The following is a 22,024-nucleotide window of genomic DNA, read 5'->3' as shown; positions in this document are numbered from 1 at the left end:
GTGCCGGTCGTCATGGTTACTGTCTGTGACAATAAACCATAGGGAGCAGCGAGCATGGTGAATGGCATAGAATGGATGATAACTGACAATGATGTTACTATGGTAATAAACTGGGGTGGATGGTATGGATGATTACTGCAATCATTACACTGCTTATAATCTGGAGGGGAGATGATGAAGGATTCCTGCAATATTTACTGTAATGATGTATGTGGTTTATTCACAGCGGCCTATTGATATATATTTATGTACCGTATATAGTCTTTTAATTGCTAGATGAATGCAGAGGAGAGGGAAAGCGCGCGGTGGATGCTGGGCTGTGACAGGAGGTGGCGCCACTGGGTCACGCCGGCATGAATCTGGAATGTGACATGACCTCAGCGGAGGTCAGAGCCGGCTGTAGCCGGGGTCAGAGACGCCCAATGAGCAGTCAGCGATAGCGCCCCTCACAGACCCTTATAACAACCAAACGGAATCACAAAAAAACTTTTTTCCAAATTGAAATCGATGGGGGCATTATTGATTGCAGAGGAAGACCTCTTTAATAAACCATCCTGTTATTTAGTAACAATTCTTTATAAAGGGACAGTGAACACTTCTGACTAATTATAACTTATAATTTGTAGAGTCCTGTAAACAGGGTCGGACTGGGGTGCCTAGGGCCCACCAGGGGAACTGACTCTAGGGGCCCACACTACAGCCCACCATAAACGGTTTTATTACTTGTTATGCTTTTCTATAATGCACTATAGTTACATGATTGGCCGCGCTGTGGAGCACCAAGCGGCAGGACTTTCTTCGGACAGCCATTCCGTACTGCCAGAGTCCCTTTAATGGTAACTTGTCACCTTGAAAAACGCTATTTATCTGCAGATATGGGGTTAATCTGCAGGTAAATAGGGTTTAAAGCCTGGTTAGACGGCTTATTAGAAAAGCGTTGGCTACACGGAGAAAATTACATTTTATTCTCCCTGCCGCCACTCGCTTCCTGTCATAGGATCGGTGCAAGGAGGGAGACTTTACAGTCACTGCGAACTACAAAGTGAGGGTGCTGCAATATTGTCCGGCACCTTGATTGTGACACTTCCATGGAGCCCAACCTCAGGCTGAGCTTCATTGAATGACTAACATGGCAGCAGCACCTGGCAATTAGTGCTGAGCGAGCGTGGTTGGATAAGGTGTGATCCCAGCATGCTCGGGTGTTATCTGAGTATCTTGTAGTTCTCTGCTACTATGCTCGAATCCCCAGGGTAGCATATTTTGCGGCGGTAGACAGACGCAACACATGCAGGAATTGCCAGTTTGTTAGGTAATCCCTGCATGTGTTGCTTCTGTTTACCGCCGCAAAACATGCTACCCTGGGGATTCGAGCATAGTAGCAGAGCACTACAAGATACTCAGATAACACCCGAGCTTGCTGGGATCACACCTTATCCGACCACACTCACTCAGCACTAGTTGCCAGGTGTTGCTGCCATGTTAGTCATTCAATGAAGCTCAGCCTGAGGTTGGGCTCCATGGAAGTGTCACAATCAAGGTGCCGGACGTTATTGCAGCACGCTCACTTTGTAGTTCGCGGTGACTGTAATGTCTCTTATCCGACCACGCTCACTCAGCACTACTGGCAACCCATCAGCAACCTGCAACTGCGTCACAGGGGGCAGAAGGGAACAGGTGACAGCATGCACCGGCCATTGTGCTATCTAAATGCTGCTGTCAGTGATTGACAAGGGCACTTAAATACTCAAAACATCAGCAATCAAGGCGAGCTCTGATCACTGCTGTTACAGGCAGACGCCAGCTATGTAACACAGCCGACATCTGCCCGGTATGGAGCAGGCTCAGCTCCTGAACCCGCTCCATACAAGCACATCCCAATGGTGACAGTTATGACAAGGTTAGCAAATTTCACTGGTCTGTTCCTAAATGTGGAAAGACAAATGGAATTCCCTAACACATGTGAAAGATACCTAATAGATTTAGTAAAGGTGCCTCAAGCATATGAATGTTATTACACACCACAATGCACAGTTACATACACGCATCTTACAAAAAGACATATTATTCCAGATACGCAGACGCGCACAAACACACAGACGCGCACAAACACATCAGTACATGAATACATCATCTGAACCACCATCATTTGTAATGTCAGGTCAGCCCCATATATCTTTATATCACATAAACCTACAACTCCCAGTATGTAATTAACAATAGAGATACTGGGAGTTGTTATCAGTCATCATCAGACTGCGGACCATACAGGAACCACAGTACTGATGAGACACAGGCAGGATCACAGATGAACATTTACATCCAGGTATCTTACCTGAGACGGTTTCTCTGATTAGAGTCGTTCTCTTTCTGTTCTTCCTCTTGTCCAGTCTCAATGATGACTTTTCTTATCCACAGCTCGTCTCTGCAGACTTCCATCTTCTCCGGTCTTCTGCAGCACATCCCGACACGATGCCCTTAAAGATAGCAGTGTCATTATAATGCTCCTGAATAAAAATATCTACACTGAGCCCCTGAATAAACCTAACTCTTACAATGCTCTCTGCACAAAACATGACATACACTCTACCCCTCTTATGCTACCTGCTCTCCACACTGTCCTCTCCTTACCATACTGGGCCCCCTGTTCACATTGTCCTCTCACACTGTGTCCCCCCTATACTGCCCAGTCTCTATACTGTGCCCCTTCATCACTCTCCCCCTCCTCAGCATACTGTTCCCTCCTTGCAGTGCCCTCACTCTGTTCCCCCCATACTGCCGCATCTCTATACCTTCCCCCAGGGCCGGCGTCAGCACCCGGCGCACCCGGGCAAATGCCGGGGCCCTGAGCTGGCAGAGGGGCCCACTGGCGGTCGCGCACCCCGCTGGGCTATGGGCGGAGGAAAGCGGTGTCAGCGCCCGCCCTTCTCCGCCGCTTGCTCAGGGCCCCGGCAGCCCGATACTAACCTCTCCCCGTGCCTCCGCAGATCAGCTGTCTTCCTGCTCTGCGCTCCCTGTGACGTCTCAGGTCAGAGGGCGCGGTGACGTCTTTACACCGCGCCCTCCCCTGAGCCGTCACAGGGAGCGCTGAGCGGGAAGACGCCGACAACGCTGGAGTTCGGAGCCGAGCAGCGGGCAGCAGGTGAGGAGAAGGGAGGTGAGTATTTGATTTTGTTTTTTTTTTTAATGTATGGAGGGGAGGGGGGGCATCCTGCATGGGGCATTATAATGAGGAGGGGTGACAGCCTGCATGGGGCATTATAATGAGGAGGGGTGACAGCCTGCATGGGGCATTATAAAGAGGGGAGGGGGGGCATCCTGCATGGGGCATTATAAAGAGGAGGGGTGACAGCCTGCATGGGGCATTATAAAGAGGGGAGGGGGGGCATCCTGCATGGGGCATTATAAAGTGGAGGGGTGACAGCCTGCATGGGGCATTATAAAGAGGGGGGGATTCCTGCTTGGGGCATTATAATGAGGAGGGGTGACAGCCTGCATGGGGCATTATAAGGTGGGGACCAGCCTGCATGGGGCATTATAAGGTGGGGAACAGCCTGCACGGGGCATTATAAAGAGGGGAGGGGGGGCATCCTGCATGGGGCATTATAAAGAGGAGGGGTGACAGCCTGCATGGGGCATTATAAAGAGGAGGGGTGACAGCCTGCATGGGGCATTATAATGAGGAGGGATGACAGCCTGCATGGGGCATTATAAAGAGGGGAGGGGGGGCATCCTGCATGGGGCATTATAAAGAGGAGGGGTGACAGCCTGCATGGGGCATTATAAAGAGGGGAGGGGGGGCATCCTGCATGGGGCATTATAAAGAGGAGGGGTGACAGCCTGCATGGGGCATTATAAAGAGGGGGGGATTCCTGCTTGGGGCATTATAATGAGGAGGGGTGACAGCCTGCATGGGGCATTATAAGGTGGGGACCAGCCTGCATGGGGCATTATAAGGTGGGGAACAGCCTGCACGGGGCATTATAAAGAGAGGGGGGGCATCCTGCATGGGGCATTATAAAGAGGAGGGGTGACAGCCTGCATGGGGCATTATAAGGTGGGGAACAGCCTGCATGGGGCATTATAAAGAGGGGGGGATTCCTGCTTGGGGCATTATAATGAGGAGGGGTGACAGCCTGCATGGGGCATTATAAGGTGGGGACAAGCCTGTATGGGGCATTATAAGGTGGGGAACAGCCTGCATGGGGCATTATAAAGAGGAGGGGTGACAGCCTGCATGGGGCAGTATAAAGAGGAGGGGTGACAGCCTGCATGGGGCATTATAAAGAGGAGGGGTGACAGCCTGCAGGGGGCATTATAAAGAGGAGGGGTGACAGCCTGCATGAGGCAGTATAAAGAGGAGGGGTGACAGCCTGCATGGGGCATTATAAAGAGGAGGGGTGACAGCCTGCATGGGGCATTATAAGGTGGGGAACAGCCTGCATGGGGCATTATAAAGAGGGGGGGATTCCTGCTTGGGGCATTATAATGAGGAGGGGTGACAGCCTGCATGGGGCATTATAAGGTGGGGACCAGCCTGCATGGGGCATTATAAGGTGGGGAACAGCCTGCACGGGGCATTATAAAGAGAGGGGGGGGACATCCTGCATGGGGCATTATAAAGAGGAGGGGTGACAGCCTGCATGGGGCAGTATAAAGAGGAGGGGTCACAGTCTGCATGGGGCATTATAAAGAGGAGGGGTGACAGCCTGCATGGGGCAGTATAAAGAGGAGGGGTGACAGCCTGCATGGGGCAGTATAAAGAGGAGGGGTGACAGCCTGCATGGGGCAGTATAAAGAGGAGGGGTGACAGCCTGCATGGGGCATTATAAAGAGGAGGGGTGACAGCCTGCATGGGGCAGTATAAAGAGGAGGGGTGACAGCCTGCATGGGGCATTATAAGGTGGGGAACAGCCTGCATGGGGCATTATAAAGAGGGGGGGATTCCTGCTTGGGGCATTATAATGAGGAGGGGTGACAGCCTGCATGGGGCATTATAAGGTGGGGACCAGCCTGCATGGGGCATTATAAGGTGGGGAACAGCCTGCACGGGGCATTATAAAGAGAGGGGGGGACATCCTGCATGGGGCATTATAAAGAGGAGGGGTGACAGCCTGCATGGGGCAGTATAAAGAGGAGGGGTGACAGTCTGCATGGAGCATTATAAAGAGGAGGAGTGACAGCCTGCATGGGGCATTATAAAGAGGGGGGGCAGCCTGTATGGGGCATTATGTGGGGGGTAACAGCCTGCATGGAGCATTAAAAGGGGGGGGCCTGTATGGGGCATTATGTGGGGGGGAACAGCCTGAATGGAGCATTATAAGGGGGGGGGGGCAGCCTGTATGGGGCATTATGTGGGGGGTAACAGCCTGCATGGAGCATTAAAAGGGGGGGCCTGTATGGGGCATTATGTGGGGGGGAACAGCCTGCATGGAGCATTATAAGGGGGGGCAGCCTGTATGGGGCATTATGTGGGGGGTAACAGCCTGCATGGAGCATTAAAAGGGAGGGGCCTGTATGGGGCATTATGTGGGGGGTAACAGCCTGCATGGAGCATTATAAGGGGGGACAGCCTGTATGGGGCATTATGTGGGGGGTAACAGCCTGCATGCAGCATTATATGGGGACCGGTATCCTGTATGGAGCGTTATATGGGGGCCAGTATCCTGTATGGAGCGTTATATGGGGGCCAGTATTCTGTATGGAGCCTTATATGGGGGCCAGTATTCCGTATGGAGCCTTATATGGAAGCCAGTATTCCGTATGGAGCCTTATATGGGGGTCAGTATTCCGCATGGAGCCTTATATGGGGGTCAGTATTCCGCATGGAGCCTTATATGGGGGTCAGTATTCCGTATGGGGCCTTATATGGGGGCCAGTATTCCGTATGGGGTCTTATATGGGGGCCAGTATTCCGTATGGGGTCTTATATGGGGGCCAGTATTCCGTATGGGGTCTTATATGGGGGCCAGTATTCCGTATGGGGTCTTATATGGGGGCCAGTATTCCGTATGGGGCCTTATATGGGGGCCAGTATTCCGTATGGGGTCTTATATGGGGGCCAGTATTCCGTATGGGGTCTTATATGGGGGCCAGTATTCCGTATGGGGCCTTATATGGGGGCAAGTATTCCGTATGGGGCCTTATATGGGGGCCAGTATTCCGTATGAAGCGTTATATGGGGGCCAGTATTCCGTATGGGCGTTATATGGGGACCAGTATTCCGTATGGAGCCTTATATGGGGGCCACTATTCTGTGTGGAGCGATTCACCGGTTTCTGAGCTATTGTGGAATTTACAATAGATATCACTCATGAAGTGAAATCTTTGCATTGTACTATATATATATATTTCTCCGCCGTATCTCTGCATCATGAATCGTGGTATGTGTTAAAGGGGCCCACTGAGACTCTTTCGCCTGGGGCCCAGAAAAACCTGGAGCCGGCCCTGCCTTCCCCCACACTACCTAGTCTCTGTGCTGTGTCACCTCACACTTTTCTCCCTCCATACTGTCTCCTCACACTATTCCCCCACTCTTCATACTGTTTCCTCACACATCCCCCTTCCCCATTCTGCTCCTGCACTCATTCCCACCCCTCCTCTGGTTCACCATACTGTTTCTTCACACATCTCCCCATTCTGTCTCCTAAGATTTCTCTGCCATCTCTCCCCAAATATAATAAATCTTCGGAAGAGCACACAGACATGCAGAAGCGCGCTTACACACACGAAAACAAGAGCACACAGACACATACTAAGGGCTCTTTCACACGTCAGTACATGCGGTGACAGTTTCCACACGTACCAGAGACATTGATACACGTAGACCCATTCAAATGAATGTTTTTACCTGCTGCACCTCCCGCAAAACATCCTGCACACTGATGACAGCGCTCTTCCCAAGCACCGGGTGCTGAACGCTGCTCTCATCATAGATCCCTGCCGGCGCTGTGATCAGCAGCAGCAGAGTCAATGATGAGAGTAGTAGTCTACTCCCGCCGTGTAGAACTGTCAAAATAGGAATAAAATTAAAAAATCCTTATACTCACCTCTCCTAAGCGTCACCCGCTGTAATCCGTGCAAGCGCTCACGCCGAGGAGAACGACTCCTGCAGCGAGCGGGCCCCGGAGCTGCGCTCAACAAGGGGTGCCCTGTCAATCACTGAGCGCAGCTCCGGGGCCCGCTCGCTGCAGGAGTCATTCTCCTCGGAGTGAGCGCTCACACGGATTACAGCGGGTGACGCTTAGGAGAGGTGAGTATAAGGATTCTTTTATTTTATTCCTATTTTTACAGTTGGACACGGAGGGAGTAGACTACTACTCTCATCATTGACCCTGCTGCTGCTGATCGCAGCACCGGCAAGGATCTATGATGAGGGCAGCGCTCAGCACCCGGCTCTTGGGAACAGCGCTAACTGTACACTGATTCCCAAGTGCCGGTATGTGTCACAAGGATGACACACAGGTGGACATGGATATCTCCAGTCCCGTAAATATCAGGACATGTGAAAGAGCCCTAATATACACACACAGATACACATACTCACAGAAATGGGGACACGTACACCAGCAGGCAAGCACACACAGAAATGCACACGCAGTCATGCTCAGACACACTCAATCACACACAAAACTGCAGACACGCAGGGAAGTACGCACACACGTGTGAAGACACATATACACACGTAGACATGCAGGCACTCAAATACATACACACACACACATGCAGGCATATACACACACACACGCATGCAGACATGTACACACACACACGCATGCAGGCATATACACACACACACGCATGCAGGCATACACACACATGCAGGCATATACACACACTGTACACACACACACAGGCATATATATATATATATATATACACACACACACACACACACACATACACACACACACAGCCATATAACTCACCCATAAAAAGGTTATTGACTATTTGGCACGGGGCTCTTGACATGAAAGTGAAGCAGTGAGAGCTGTAGGCCTGCAGCCTTGTTTCCAATTCCAGGCCAGGCCACATTCCACATATCCAGCCCCGGAGCCGGTATTAAAAAGCCCAGAGTCAGAGCAGGAGAGAAGGGGGCGGTGCTCCGGTGCCACCACCTGGTCGGGAGCCGGTATTACTACAGGGGAGCAGGCCAGAGCAGATATGGAGCCGGCATGGAACCGTATGAGAAGCCCGGGAGCAGGGAGAGCAGAGCGAGACGTCGGGTTCTGTGGCTCCGACGTATCATAGGACTGCCCCGGAGCAGAGAGAAAGCACTGCAGAGCGCGGCCGCGGCATATCAGAGGCCAGAAGAGAGCGGCGTCAATGTCACCTGACACCACAGTCTGCCACAGAATCCATCCTCTTAGTGTCAGAGAGTCACGTGGTAAGTATGCTGCATGCACGTCACCGCAGGCCCGCTGTCACCAATGAATGTGCCGTGCGCGCGACGCTACATTTGATTCAGCCGCGCTTTTAAAAGGCTCACACTTTTAAAGGGCCCCCCGCCACCAATTCTCTCACTCTCATGTCGGGGCCCACCGGGAAATTTCCCGATTTCCCGCCAGGCCAGACCGACCCTGCCGCCACACCATGACCAAAGCACATAATACCACCACATAGTGATCAAATGGTACCAGATACAAGGTATAAATACTGACAGACCATGAGACCACATATTACCACCACATAGTGACCGAATAATACCACATACAAGGGACAAATATCGTCATGTCATGACCAAAGCACATAATGCCACCACATAGTGACAAATAATACTAAAATAATAAAAATGTAAAAAAAGCTCTGTATATTGGGTCAGTGTACAGGTTATACAGTGATCACCAGTGACGTTATACACAGGAGCTCTGTATATAGTGTACAAGTTATACAGTCATCACCATTGATATTATACACAGGAGCTCTGTATATAGTGTCAGTGTGCGTGTATAGGTAATACACATACTCACAAGTTCTTTATCTGCCGCAGACCGATATATCACATCTTCTATACAGAAAATAACATAGTTACTGTAGCTATAACTGATCACTTCCAGCACAATCCACACTTTTCCCAAGATTTCTACACAGCATGAAATGACAAAAAAGCAACATAGTGCGGCACTCCACAGTAACAGTGCTCCAGTGTCATCCTGTGCCTGCTCATCTGTCAGCAGACATATTTCTTATGGCAAAGATGTAACAGAGCTGAAGACAGAAGACCTATGGATTACGTTGGAGTGAGGATTTTTCTTTATTAAAGATGGAGTCCCTAAATGTGTTTTATTTAAAAAAAAAATAAAAAAAAAATTCTGTCTTTTTTTTTCTGTTTACTAGAAATTCATGGTGGCTATGTCTAATTTGGCGTGACACCATGAATTTCGGGCTTAGTACCAGCTGATAATACAAAGCTGGCCTGGTACTAACCCTATTATTACCCAGGGTGCCACTCACCACCAGGGCCGCTGGAAGAGCCGGGTAAAGCACCTGGAAATGGTGCTATGAGGAATGCGCCATTTTCAGGGGTGGCTGCGGGCTGTGATCTTCAGCGTGGGGGGCCAAGAACGCTTGGGCCTAACCATGCTGCGAATCCCAGCCCCCAGCTGCCTTGTTTTATCTGGCTGGCGATCAACATATGGCGGGAGCCCACGCATTTATTTTTTTAAATAAAAAAAAAACATTGGCCTTTCCTGACTTTTGATCAGCAGCCACGGTAAAGCCAGGCAGCTGGAGGTGGCAGCCCGTAGCTGTCTGCTTTATCTGTGCTGAGAATCAAAAATTCTGCGGAGGGGGCCGCCTGCTGGGCTTTGGGGTAGGGGTTTATTCTTGGGGAGGCGGCTGGTGTGGGTTTATGCTTGGGGGGGTGTGGTGGAATTTGGGGGGGTTTATGCTTTGGGGCCCTCAGGTTGATGTGGGGGGATTAATCCTGGGGACCATCTGTGGGGGGTTAATGTTGGGGGTGATTTGGGGTGGGGGGTTAATGCTTCATTGGGGGACACAAAAAAACATGGGTGTATGCTGCTGACACTATGCAAAAAAAAGTTCTCTCTTCCCCAGAAGGGTGCATCATCAACTGGCATGAAGCTAATCCGTTTTAGTTTGGTGTCAGTAGGAGGCAGACACAGGTCTGGACCCAGGCCCATCTCTACCTTAAGGTGCTTTCACATTGCGCTCTGTCTCCCTGTCGGGGCATACGTCTGAAATCCCCGGCAAAACGGGGTTTGGACGTATGCGCTGACGGTGACCATAGACTGCAATGGTGATGGCAAAGCCAACGTGTGCTTTCCGGACTGTATTCCCACAGGAGGTGGACACTCAGACATAGGCTACTGTGTCTGAGAGTCCACCTCCTGTAGGCGTACACTGTCGAAAAAAAGTGCACGTTCGCTCTGCAGTCACCTTTGCAGTCTATGGCCCCCGTTGGCGCATACGTCAGACCCTGTTTCCTGGGGATTTCGGACGTATACTCCGACGGGACACAGAACGCAATATGTATGTAGCCTTAGATTTGTGGGGTTTTTTTTGGCTTTTTTTTATTAATGATTCCCCTTTTTCTTTCAGATACGGTTTGTGAGGGTGACAGTGGAATTGTTTCACTACTGTATCCTCTGTGGTATATGAGGCAGGACCCTAACACAACAAAAGTGTTTGGGATTCCCCAGCAGATGGTCCTTGGCACTAATCCTCTGCCCGCTCGCCCCCCAGATCCAGAAGGTGCAGGGAGGGAAGACTGATCCGTTACCTGCCAGCTGCCCGAAGGTCTTTGTCCAGGTTATCTCATGCCCAGCTTCATCATCGGTCTGCGAAGAAGGATTCAGGTTCTTCAGTACAGATATATCCTACCAGGCAGTGAGGGTGCTCGAATCTCCACCTCCACATTTTCCAGAGGCTCCTGCAGCCCCCTCTCTTAAAAAATCCAGACTTCAGTCTAGACTTTCCCCGGTGCCCGGGCCACACCCCTAGCAGCCTAAACAATCACGCACGCCGGCTCCCCAGCGCTTTCTGCTCTCCACCTATCAGGGCACACTTTGCATTCTGGTGCGCAAGAACCCTGCACATGTTTTTCCTGACGCTACCTTTCTCCTGCTCGGCGCCATCTTTCTGTCGCCAGTTTATAACACTGCCACAGCTCACCTGAATTCTGCTGCCTCATCGCCTGGTTCTGCCGGATCACCGCCACCTTCAGGCGGTCCTCCAGGTCCTCAGGATGCAGGGTCTGAGTAAGCTCTGCCACCGGGGGCAGCTCTTTATCCACAGCCTAGCTCCCCTCTAGCACCTGTTTCTTTCTCTACTCTGTATACCTAAACCCAGGGAGTCTCAATCCCATTGTCCAGCATTTTGCATGTGACTCGCCCCCTGGGCCGTGGGGCACCCGGGACCGGACTTCAGGGCAATGCTGGGAGTAGTAGTGGCGACCCAGTCCCGTGGATCAGGGTGGTCAGACCAATATTGTGGCAGTCTCTGTATCAGTATAATGCAATGTCCGACTACGCTACCCGTGGATTGCGGTCAATAAGAACCGCTGCTGCTGGACCGACCTCTGAGGCTGATGTTGTGGGGGCAGCAGAGTGTAGTATAACTCCCCACGGGAGGAGTTTAGCCTCAGGGTAGTGAGTGTGGATGATGGGAGTGATGGTGCACGGGCGCAGCAGGAACGACTCAGAGGCTTTGCAGTGCAGTTCAGGGTCTTTACTGATAATGATAAGGCAGACCCTTCCGGGAGTACCGGCTAGCATAAGAGGCCTGGTCAGTCTGTGAGCAAACTGGAGTTCCCCTGGCCAGGTGGAGTTGTAGGCCTCCCCGTCTATATGCACTCTTCCTGGCTACCTTGCTGTAAGCGAGTGAAAGTAGCCCACGTCCCTGAGTGTACCGTGTGGTGCTCACCCGTATGGCTGGTGACTTGGGGCCTTCTGATAGCCTTCACTCCTCGATGGCGGTGCTGGTCCCTTGCTCATGACTGAGCCTCCGGGCTTCTATGGCCAGAGGACCTGAAATCCCCTGCCGGCAGGTTTTTGCTGCTGGGTATATATAAGTCCCCACAGCCTCGGAATCCTTTGTCCGGTTCTTGGCGTCTTCTGCCAGGACGAACTCCGCTTAGCTCAAGTCCCTGGTCTTCAGCTCCTGCTCCTACAGAGGTCCTAGCTGTTTCTTTCCCTGTGTCTGGAACAAACTCCAGGCTCTGACTCTCCTAACCCCGCCCCAGATACAGTTTATACAGGGCAGGTTCCTCCCCTATCTGGTCTGGGACAGGAGGTGTTGCGTGTTCAAGGGCTCCTGACCAGGGAACCTCCCACTTGCTCTCAGACGTAATATTTCTATCACTGTGGCAACCAGACCCCTGGGGTGCCACATTCCCCCTAGTGAAATTTAGTACTCTGGGACTAAACACATTTTTAAGAAAAACACAAATACAAGGGTATAAAAAATAACAGGAAAAAGTACATTTTGTCTTGATGGTCACGGCATTTCCGTAACCGGGTGTCCATATCACCCAAGGTGAAGTCTTAGAACAGAGTAGGGGACCTGTCCAAAGCAAACCCCAAACGTTGGCCCTGGGCGTGGCTGCAAGGCGAAGCGAACTACTTTGGACCACACGGGGCCACGCCAGACAGGTTTTTCTTCCGTGGTTGTCTTCGCAAGAGGCACAAGGTGCAACTATTTACAATATAGTTCCGATTACTCAGTGTCCATAACCTGACAGTCCAAATAAACCTGCAGGATAACTAGAGAAACATAATTAATAAACAGGCAGCAAACATAAACCATTTTCAACATTTGTAGTTTACAGGTAAATTCACATTATAGTTTAGATTCTCCAGCGAGCGGGCATCAAACCTCTAGTGCTCCTGGTGGACCTATGTAACCACTATCTGGTTCTGCACTACAGGGTGTAGGAGGTGTTGCGGGTAGGCCTGGCAGCTTTCTGCATACTCTTTGGCTTACTAGGGACACGGCAGGCTCACTACTAGCAGAGGGTTGATTCTCCTGGGCTGCTGGTATGGATTCTTCTGCCTCCTGGGCCGGCTGCTCTTCTGACACTCCCTGTTCTTCTGTAGGCCCTTGAGGGGCTGGCTGGAGAAAGGTGAGGACGGGTACCACGACTGCGTTGTTGATTTGAGTCCAGGACCGGGGATCATTTCTTCCCTTTCCTCTGCGGGTTGAGGGTTCTCTTGATCTTCGTCAGGGCTTTGCAGCTGCTCGGGACACTTTTTCAGATGGTCTCTGGAGACAATGGCTGTGGTCTCTCCTCCATCCTTACTGATTACACAGACTTTTGGGTTCTCATGGCTTGATGGCAGTACGGTGTACGGGTCCTTCTCCCACTGGTCGTCCAACTTGTGGAGCCGCCTCTTTCTCTTCAAGACCTGCTCTCCCGGTACCAGGGGAACAGCGGGAGCATGCTGGTTATAAGCCTTCTCTTGCCTTTCTCTTGCTTGAGACAGACTTCGCTCGACGCTCTCCTGTACTTTCCAATACTGCTGCTGCCATTCTGTATTCCAGTCCGCCTTTGGCGAGGAGTTCTCAGGTGTCAGGACTCCCATATCCAGGGCAATAGGCAGCTTACCAGGTCTTGCTCTCATTAGGTAAGCCGGGGTACAGTTGGTGGAACCTACGGGGATGTGATTATACAAGTCCACCAAATCAGGCAGTTTTTCAGGCCACAGACTGCGTTCTTCCAGGGGCAAAGTTTTTAGCAAGTTTATCACCACCTGGTTCATTTTCTCACATAGTCCGTTGGTCTGAGGGTGATAGGGCGTTGTTCTTATCTTCCAGCAGTCATACAGATTGCAGAACTCTTGGAAGACCTCTGCTTCGAAGGCTGGTCCTTGGTCCATCAGCACTTGCTCCGGATACCCGTGTGGATGGCAGAAGTGCAGCTGGAAGGCCCTGGCTGCTGTTTGAGCCATTAAGTCTTTGACAGGGACCACCACCAGGAACCGGGAGTAGTGATCTACGATGGTGAGGGCGTAGACTTACCCTGATTTGCTAGAAGCCAGTTTCACATGGTCCAGAGCTACCAGTTCCAGTGGCTGCCTGGTGATGATGGGCTGAAAGGGAGTCTTCTGGCTGGCACGGTCTCTTCTTCTTAGGCTGCACGGGCCACAGTCTCTGCACGACCTCTCGATGGCTCCTCTCATGCCTACCCAGTAGAACCGTCCACGCAACAAGAACTCCAGCTTCTTCCATTCGAAGTGTCCTGCTCCGTCGTGGTATGCCTTCAGAACCATAGCCGCGTCTCGTCTTGGGACCACTACCTGCCAGGTCAGCTCATGTGTTCTAGAGTTGACCATTCTCCGGCACAGCTTCTCCTTGTAAAGAAACAGTTTACTTTTCTCCTTCCACAGTTGCTTGGTCTCCTCCGGAGCGTCTGGGTCAAGACGGGCATCAGCCTGTGTCAGCATTTCCTTCTCCAGACGGACTGCGGGATCACTGTCTTGTGTCTCCGCCCAGCTGTAGTGGGGTAAGAGATTGAACGTAGCAGAGCGCCTGTCCCTCACATGTTGGGAATACAGGGTAATCCCATGATGGTGGAATGCAGGGAGTTCGACTTCTTCCAGTTCTTCTGGATCTTCCCCTACGTCCGGTAAGTTTGGCATTCTGGACAGGGCATCCACGTTGGCATTTGAGCGTCCCGCCCGGTATTTGATGGTGAATTCATAGTTGGACAGGCGGGCCATCCATCTCTGCTCCAGGGCACCAAGTTTTGCAGTGTCCAGGTGTGTCAACGGGTTGTTGTCCGTGTACACGGTAAACTTAGAAGAGGCAAGGTAATGCTTGAAACGTTCGGTCACTGCCCACACCACTGCCAGGAACTCTAGCTTGAATGAGCTATAATTCTCAAGGTTTCTCTCTGTAGGCCGTAGTTTTCGGCTGGCGTAAGCGATTACCCGTTCTTTCCCCTGCTGGATCTGGGACAGTGCAGCTCCTAGCCCGATGTTGCTCGCGTCCGTGTGGAGGATAAAGGGCTGGCCGTAGTCCGGGTACGCCAGGATTTCATCCCCCGTGAGGGCCATCTTCAGCTGGCGGAAGGACTACTCTTCCGGCTTTTCTCACCTGAAGGGCGGCTTCTGGTTTTTGGCCTTCCTGGACTGACCTATCAGGAGGTCCTGCATAGGGGCTGCCATTTTGGTGAAACCGGGAATGAATCTTCGGTAGTAGCCTACCAACCCGAGGAACTGCCGCACTTCCTTTATGCTGGAGGGTCTTGGCCAGTCTTTAATCACGGTGATCTTATCGGGGTCGGGAGCCACTCAGTCAGCACTCACCACGTGTCCCAGGTACTGCGCCTTTGGTTTCAGGAGGTGACACTTGGAGGGTTTCACCTTTAGGCCGTAGCTTGCCAGGGAGTCAAAAACACTTCTGCCAGGTGTTTCAGATGGTTCTCGTAGGTTTTGGAATAGACGATGAAATCGTCCAGGTATAACAGGATCGTCTCGAAATTCCGGTGTCGCAGACAGCATTCCATCAACCGCTGGAAGGTTCCTGGTGCGTTGCAGAGCCCGAACGGCATACAGTTGAATTTGCTGAGACCCATCGGGGTGGTGAATGCAGTCTTCTCCTTGTCTGCCTCTGCTACAGGAACTTGCCAGTACCCGCTAGTAAGATCCAAAGTGGAGAAGAAGTTAGCAGATTTTAATGCAGCTAAAGATTCTTCTATTCTATGTAACGGGTACGCATCTTTGTGTGTGATACGGTTGACCTTTCTGTAGTCTACACACATTCTCATTGTGTTGTCCTTCTTTTTCACTAGAACTAGTGGAGCTGCCCAGGGGCTACAGCTGTCTCTGATTACCCCAGCCTCCTTCATGTCCCGCAACATCCCCTTTGCATGCTGATAGTGTGCAGGGGGTACAGGTCGGTATCTTTCCTTTATGGGTGGATGGTCTCCAGTGGGGATGTGATGTTCTACCCCCTTTACTCGCACGAAGTCTAGCGGGTGCTTACTAAAGACTCTTTCGTACTCCTGAACCACCCGGTAGACTCCCTGTTTTTGGTGTGAGGGAGTGGAGTCAGTACCCAAATGCAGTTGCTGACACCAGTCCTCCATTTGTTTCTTAGAGCCGTTACCTTCCTCTGGTTGAGATGGAGGCAAGGGTTCCACGGCCCTTACAGAATTTTGGTTTATGGTGAACAATTTGGCTAGCGTGGCATACCGGGGCAGGCATACTTCTCTCTCCCCGATATTTATGATGCAGACAGGTACCCTCCCATGGCGTACATCGACCACCCCCCGTGCTGTCAAAATGGTGGGCCTACTGTCTGAGTAAACGGGTTCCACCATTGCTTGGTAGTCTCTACCTCTTAGAACAATAGCTGCCCGGCACCAGACCATCATCTCACTTTTCGGGGGCATGGCAATAGGGAACGGGTCACACATTCTCACGCTACCAATCTCACCACCAGATAGTTCCACTTGTTGCCGCTTCATCAGCGCCCGGATCTCTTTTTGGAGAACACGCTGCTGGCTGGAACTGGCGTTCTTGGCAACCAGCTGTAAAATAAGAATTATCTCTGCAAGACAATTTTCAATCACGTTAGTCCCCAAGGTTATTTTAGGATGACTCTCATGACGGTCAATGTCCACAATAATCAGTCCTTGTGCCGCCAGTTCGACTTTACCGATCTTAATGGTCACCTCTTTGAATCCCACTGTAACGGGTCTGGTAGGCGGAACCTCAGAGCTACTATACAAGGGGGCGGTCCTTGTAAGGGAGCGGGTGGCGACCAGGGAAGACGGGTAGGCAGTCACAGCAGGTGACCGGGACAGTCTCTGGGTGAACGGGCAGGAGGTCACGGCAAGTGACCGGGACAGTCTCTGGGTAAACGGGCAGGAGGTCACAGCAAGTGACTGGGGCAGTCTCTGGGTGAACGGGCAGGAGGTCACAGCAAGTGACCGGGGCAGTCTCTGGGTGAACGGGCAGGAGGTCACAGCAAGTGACTGGGGCAGTCTCTGGGTGAACGGGCAGGAGGTCACAGCAAGTGACCGGGGCAGTCTCTGGGTGAACGGGCAGGAGGTCACAGCAAGTGACCGGGACAGTCTCTGAGTATAGGGTAGGTACGACCTGTGACGGCTGAGCCTCCAGGTAGGCTAGCAGGCGGATGACAGATGAGTGCTCCCAGGTGAGCAGGCGAGAGTCTCTGGAAAAGCAGGTGGTCACAGCACGTGACGGCGGAGCCTCCAGGTAGGCAAGCAGGCAGGTAGCGGAGGAGCGCTCCCAGGTGAGCGGGCAAGAGTCTCTGGAATAGCAGGTGGTCACAGCACGTGACGGCGGAGCCTCCAGGCAGGCTAGCAGGCAGGTAGCAGAGGAGCGCTCCCAGGTGAGCGGGTGAGCGGGTAAGCTGGTCCATAGACAGACTGACAGGAGTAGGAAGGCAGACCGTCGGACCTCAGGCTAGCAAGCAGGTAGCAGGAATATCAGGCAGGAAACAGACAGCAAACTGGCAGGACTCTGGCAGGAATCAGGCAGGTAACTGGCAGGTAACTGGCAACGGGACCTGAGGGCTGAAGCAGAGTAGTGAACAGTGCAACAACATTGCTCGGGCACCTCCATTTTGGAGGAGGTGCCTTATATATGGTGAAGTCCTCCGGCCATTGGCCGGGGACTCCTTAGGATGGCGCGCGCGGCCCCTTTAAGAGGGAGGGAGCGCGCGCGCGCGCGCCCTAAGCACAGTGGCCGGGAAGGAGCGCGCGCTGCCAGCAGAGCGGGAGGAGGACGCCGGGCTCGGAGCAGAGAGGTGAGGGGAACAGCGTCCCTGCCTAGCAGAGGGCAGGGACGCCGACGCTACACCCACCTGCAGCACGGGCTGACCATTGCTGGTGATGATACTCAGGTCGTCATCTGGTTAGCGGGTTATGTCAGAGTCATTCCAATACCGCTTAAAGAGCACATAAGGGATGGTATTACCTGTGACCCGGTGTCTAGTAGGGCACTCATTGGAATGCCATCCAGTACCACAGGCAAGACTGGACGTCCCCCTACATATTTATCACGCCAGTTTGAGGGGCCTGATGATCTTACGCCTGGGGGTTGGCTCTCTGCCCCAGGTTGTGCCCGTTTAAATGACAGCACCTTGCCATATGTTCGGGTTGATTGCAGCGGCGGCAGATGGGTTGTCCGTCCTCGTTGTATCTGTCGCTGGGTCTTCCTCTGGACGTTGGGATCCTCCTCTGTCGGCGCCACGGGACGTCCTCCGGTCCGGACGCCAGCTGGATCTTTCCTGGAGGAGAGACCTGTAAAGACTGCACAGTTCTGGTTAGCGCGGCTACACTTTTAGTCAGCTCTTGGACCTGATAGTGCAGGTCTGTAGCCCGGTTGTTATCCAAAGCCTGCGCACCAGCTCCTACAGACTCTGTAGACAAGGGTGCCGCCTCCTGATGATAGGTAATAGCAGGGCACCGGTGGGTTACAGCGCTACCCGGTGCCGGTTCTCGGAGCACCCGGATGGCCCTCTCTTTGAACTTTGCAAAGTCTAAACCAGGGTTCTGCAAGGCCATTGCACGTAACTGGGTTCGGTGGGCGTTGGACAGTAGACCCTCAATGAATTGCTCAGTTAACAGTTCATCTGCATTCCGTACACTGTCAGGGTGCCTGTTTAATGGCTCCCAGGGCCTCTTGCAAACTCAAAGCATAGTCTCTTATACTGTCTTGGGCCCGCTGCTTGCACCCATAAAATCTCATTTTGATCTCTGCTGAGGTACGGGTATCAAAAGTGTCCTTCAGGCGGGCCAAGATCTCCTTTACGGTCACCTTGTCCCGGACTGACCAGGACTTTACTTCACGCTGGGCTGCGCCGGTTAACTGGCCTATCAATATGCTCACTTTTTGTTCCTCCGTCAGGGGGTATACTTTAAATAGGCTGTACAGTCTCTCTTTAAAGTCGCTTAGGGTATGCGACTCCCCTGAGTATTGGGGCAGCCAGGCCGCTCCGGGGATGTATGGCATGGTGAACGGCATTACTGCGGCAGTGGCCGTGCTGGTGGTAGAGGGTCCCTCCGTGTCCGTCATCTTCCTCCCCCATAGTTAAGTGTGGCCTACCTTCTGTCGATCCTCTTCCGTAGGCCGCGGCTCCGCTGATGCTGCTCCATGCGAGGACCTTGCGTCGCGCCCTGGTGACGTCAGCGTTGCTCTCTCTCCTTCCAGGACCTTGCGCACCGTTGGTGCGTAGGACGGGGCTTCAGGTCTCGCACGGTTTGAATGTCCACGTCCCTCTTCTTCCCGCGCGGCGTCCCGAAGATGGCGCCCGATGGCGGGAAAGCGGCCGAGGATGGCGGGAAACGGCTGAAGATGGCGGGAAATGGCTCCGGACGGCGGGAAAACTCTTTTGCAGGTAAATATGAAGACCTTTTCAGGCACGCAATACCCGTTTGTGGCGGGTTGGTCACAATCCTGCCGACTACGCCAAAAAGCTGACTCGCCCCCTGGGCCGTGGGGCACCCGGGACCGGACTTCAGGGCAATGCTGGGAGTAGTAGTGGCGACCCAGTCCCGTGGCTCAGGGTGGTCAGACCAATATTGTGGCAGTCTCTGTATCAGTATAATGCAATGTTCGACTACGCCACCCGTGGATTGCGGTCAATAAGAACCGCCGCTGCTGGACCGACCTCTGAGGCTGATGTTGTGAGGGCAGCAGAGTGTAGTATAACTCCCCACGGGAGGAGTTTAGCCTCAGGGTAGTGAGTGTGGATGATGGGAGTGATGGTGCACGGGCGCAGCAGGAACGACTCAGAGGCTTTGCAGTGCAGTTCAGGGTCTTTACTGATGATGATAAGGCAGACCCTCCCAGGAGTACTGGCTAGCATAAGAGGCCTGGTCAGTCTGTGAGCAAACTGGAGTTCCCCTGGCCAGGTGGAGTTGTAGGCCTCCCCGTCTATCTGCACTCTTCCTGGCTACCTTGCTGTAAGCGAGTGGAAGTAGCCCACGTCCCTTAGTGTACCGTGTGGTGCTCACCCGTATGGCTGGTGACTTGGGGCCTTCTGATAGCCTCCGCTCCTCGATGGCGGTGCTGGTCCCTTGCTCGTGACTGAGCCTCCGGGCTTCTATGGCCAGAGGACCTGAAATCCCCTGCCAGCGGGTTTCTGCTGCTGGGTATATATAAGTCCCCACAGCCTCGGACTCCTGTGTCTGATTCTTGGCGTCTTCTGCCAGGACGGACTCCGCTTAGCTCAAGTCCCTGGTCTTCAGCTCCTGCTCCTACAGAGCTCCTAGCTGTTTCTTTCTCTGCGTCTGGAACAAACTCCAGGCTCTGACTCTCCTAACCCCGCCCCAGATCCAGTTTATATAGGGCAGGTTCCTCCCCTATCTGGTCTGGGACAGGAGGTGTTGCATGTCCAAGGGCTCCTGACCAGGGAACCTCCCACTTGCTCTCAGACGTAATATTTCTATCACTGTGGCAACCAGACCCCTGGGGTGCCACACATGTTTCTCCTGTAACAAAAGGTTTTCCTGTAGTCAGACCTGTTCCCTCTGCCAGGACTGCAGTCCGCCCACAATGTCACCTCCCCAGGAGCACCTCACTGCCTATAAGGAGAGTGTGCCCCCTCTGCAGCCGCCTATTCAGCCCTGCCAGCCGGCAACATCACCATCCACATGGCCTCATAGCTGAAATCATGGAACGTGGATTCAGTTTCCAAAAAGTCCACCAGCCTCACCTTCCAGGGCTCCCGCCTTTTCGAAGAGCTAGATAAGATGATCTCTAATGCCATGGGGGGTAAGAATATTTTGCTTCTGCAATAGAGGGCCAAATGCCCTCCTCCCAAGAGACGCCCAGTCCAGTTTTGGTCCTTTCGGAAATTTTCAGTGTAGAACAGCAACCAAAAAGACAACTCTCCGACCCGCCAGGAAAAGAAGAGACCTTCCTTTAGGCTAGCCCCCTCCTGGCATCAACGAACCCACTAGTGCCGGTCTGCCAGGCCCATATCTAGCAGATTCTCATCGGTATGACGCGGTGTTCCCACCTGGGATGTTTCTCAGGGTGGGCGGCCGTCTCCTTTTGGTTCCGGGATGAGTGGCTCTCAATAGTCAACAACGCTTGGGTCTGAGACGTTGTCGCCTACAGCTACAAAATAGAATTTTCCACGTTGCCTTGTTTTTGAGACCAATTTCCCCAAAGACCCCCTTCCCTTATTCCTCTGTTTTTCAAGGCTATTGATTTGCTATCCAAAGCAGGCATCATGATCTCATTTCCAGGACGCTGAAACATCAGACACCGGAGGCAGGCCGAGGGGTCGGGGCAAAGACCTTACCCACAATCGTCCCATAAATGCACTTTTATAAAATTAGAATTATTTCTATACATGATGTCAGGGCCGGCTCCAGGTTTTTCTGGGCCCCGGGCGAAAGAGTCTCAGTGGGCCCCTTTAACACATACCACGATTCATGATGCAGAGATACCGCAGATAAATAAATAAATATATATATATAGTACAAGCCTGAAGATTTCACTTCTTACATTACATGAGTGATATCTATTGTAAATTCCACAATAGCTCAGAAACCGGCGAATCGCTCCACACAGTATACTGGGCCCCATATAACACTCCATACAGGATACTGGCCCCCATATAACGCTTCATACAAGATACTGGCCCCCATATAACGCTCCACACAGAATACTGGCCCCCATATAAGGCTCCATACGGAATACTGGCCCCCATATAACGCTTCATACGGAATACTGGCCCCCATATAAGGCTCCATACGGAATACTGGCCCCCATATAAGGCTCCATACAGAATACTGGCCCCCATATAACGCTCCATACAGGATACTGGTCCCCTTATAAAGCTCCATACAGGATACTGGCCCCCATATAACGCTCCATACAGGATACTGGTCCCCTTATAAAACTCCATACAGGATACTGGCCCCCATATAACGCTCCATACAGGATACCGGTCCCCTTATAACTCTCCATACAGGATACTGGCCCCTATATAATGCTGCATGCAGGCTGTTACCTCCCACATAATGCCCCATACAGGCTGTCCCCCCCTTATAATGCTCCATGCAGGCTGTTACCCCCCACAT

The sequence above is a fragment of the Phyllobates terribilis genome, unplaced genomic scaffold (assembly GCF_046119375.1).
Source record: "Phyllobates terribilis strain yellow unplaced genomic scaffold, ASM4611937v1 Scaffold_4__5_contigs__length_816908805, whole genome shotgun sequence".
Taxonomy (NCBI): domain Eukaryota; kingdom Metazoa; phylum Chordata; class Amphibia; order Anura; family Dendrobatidae; genus Phyllobates; species Phyllobates terribilis.
The sequence above is the reverse complement of the archived record's forward strand: the minus strand, read 5'-3'. Positions refer to the sequence as shown.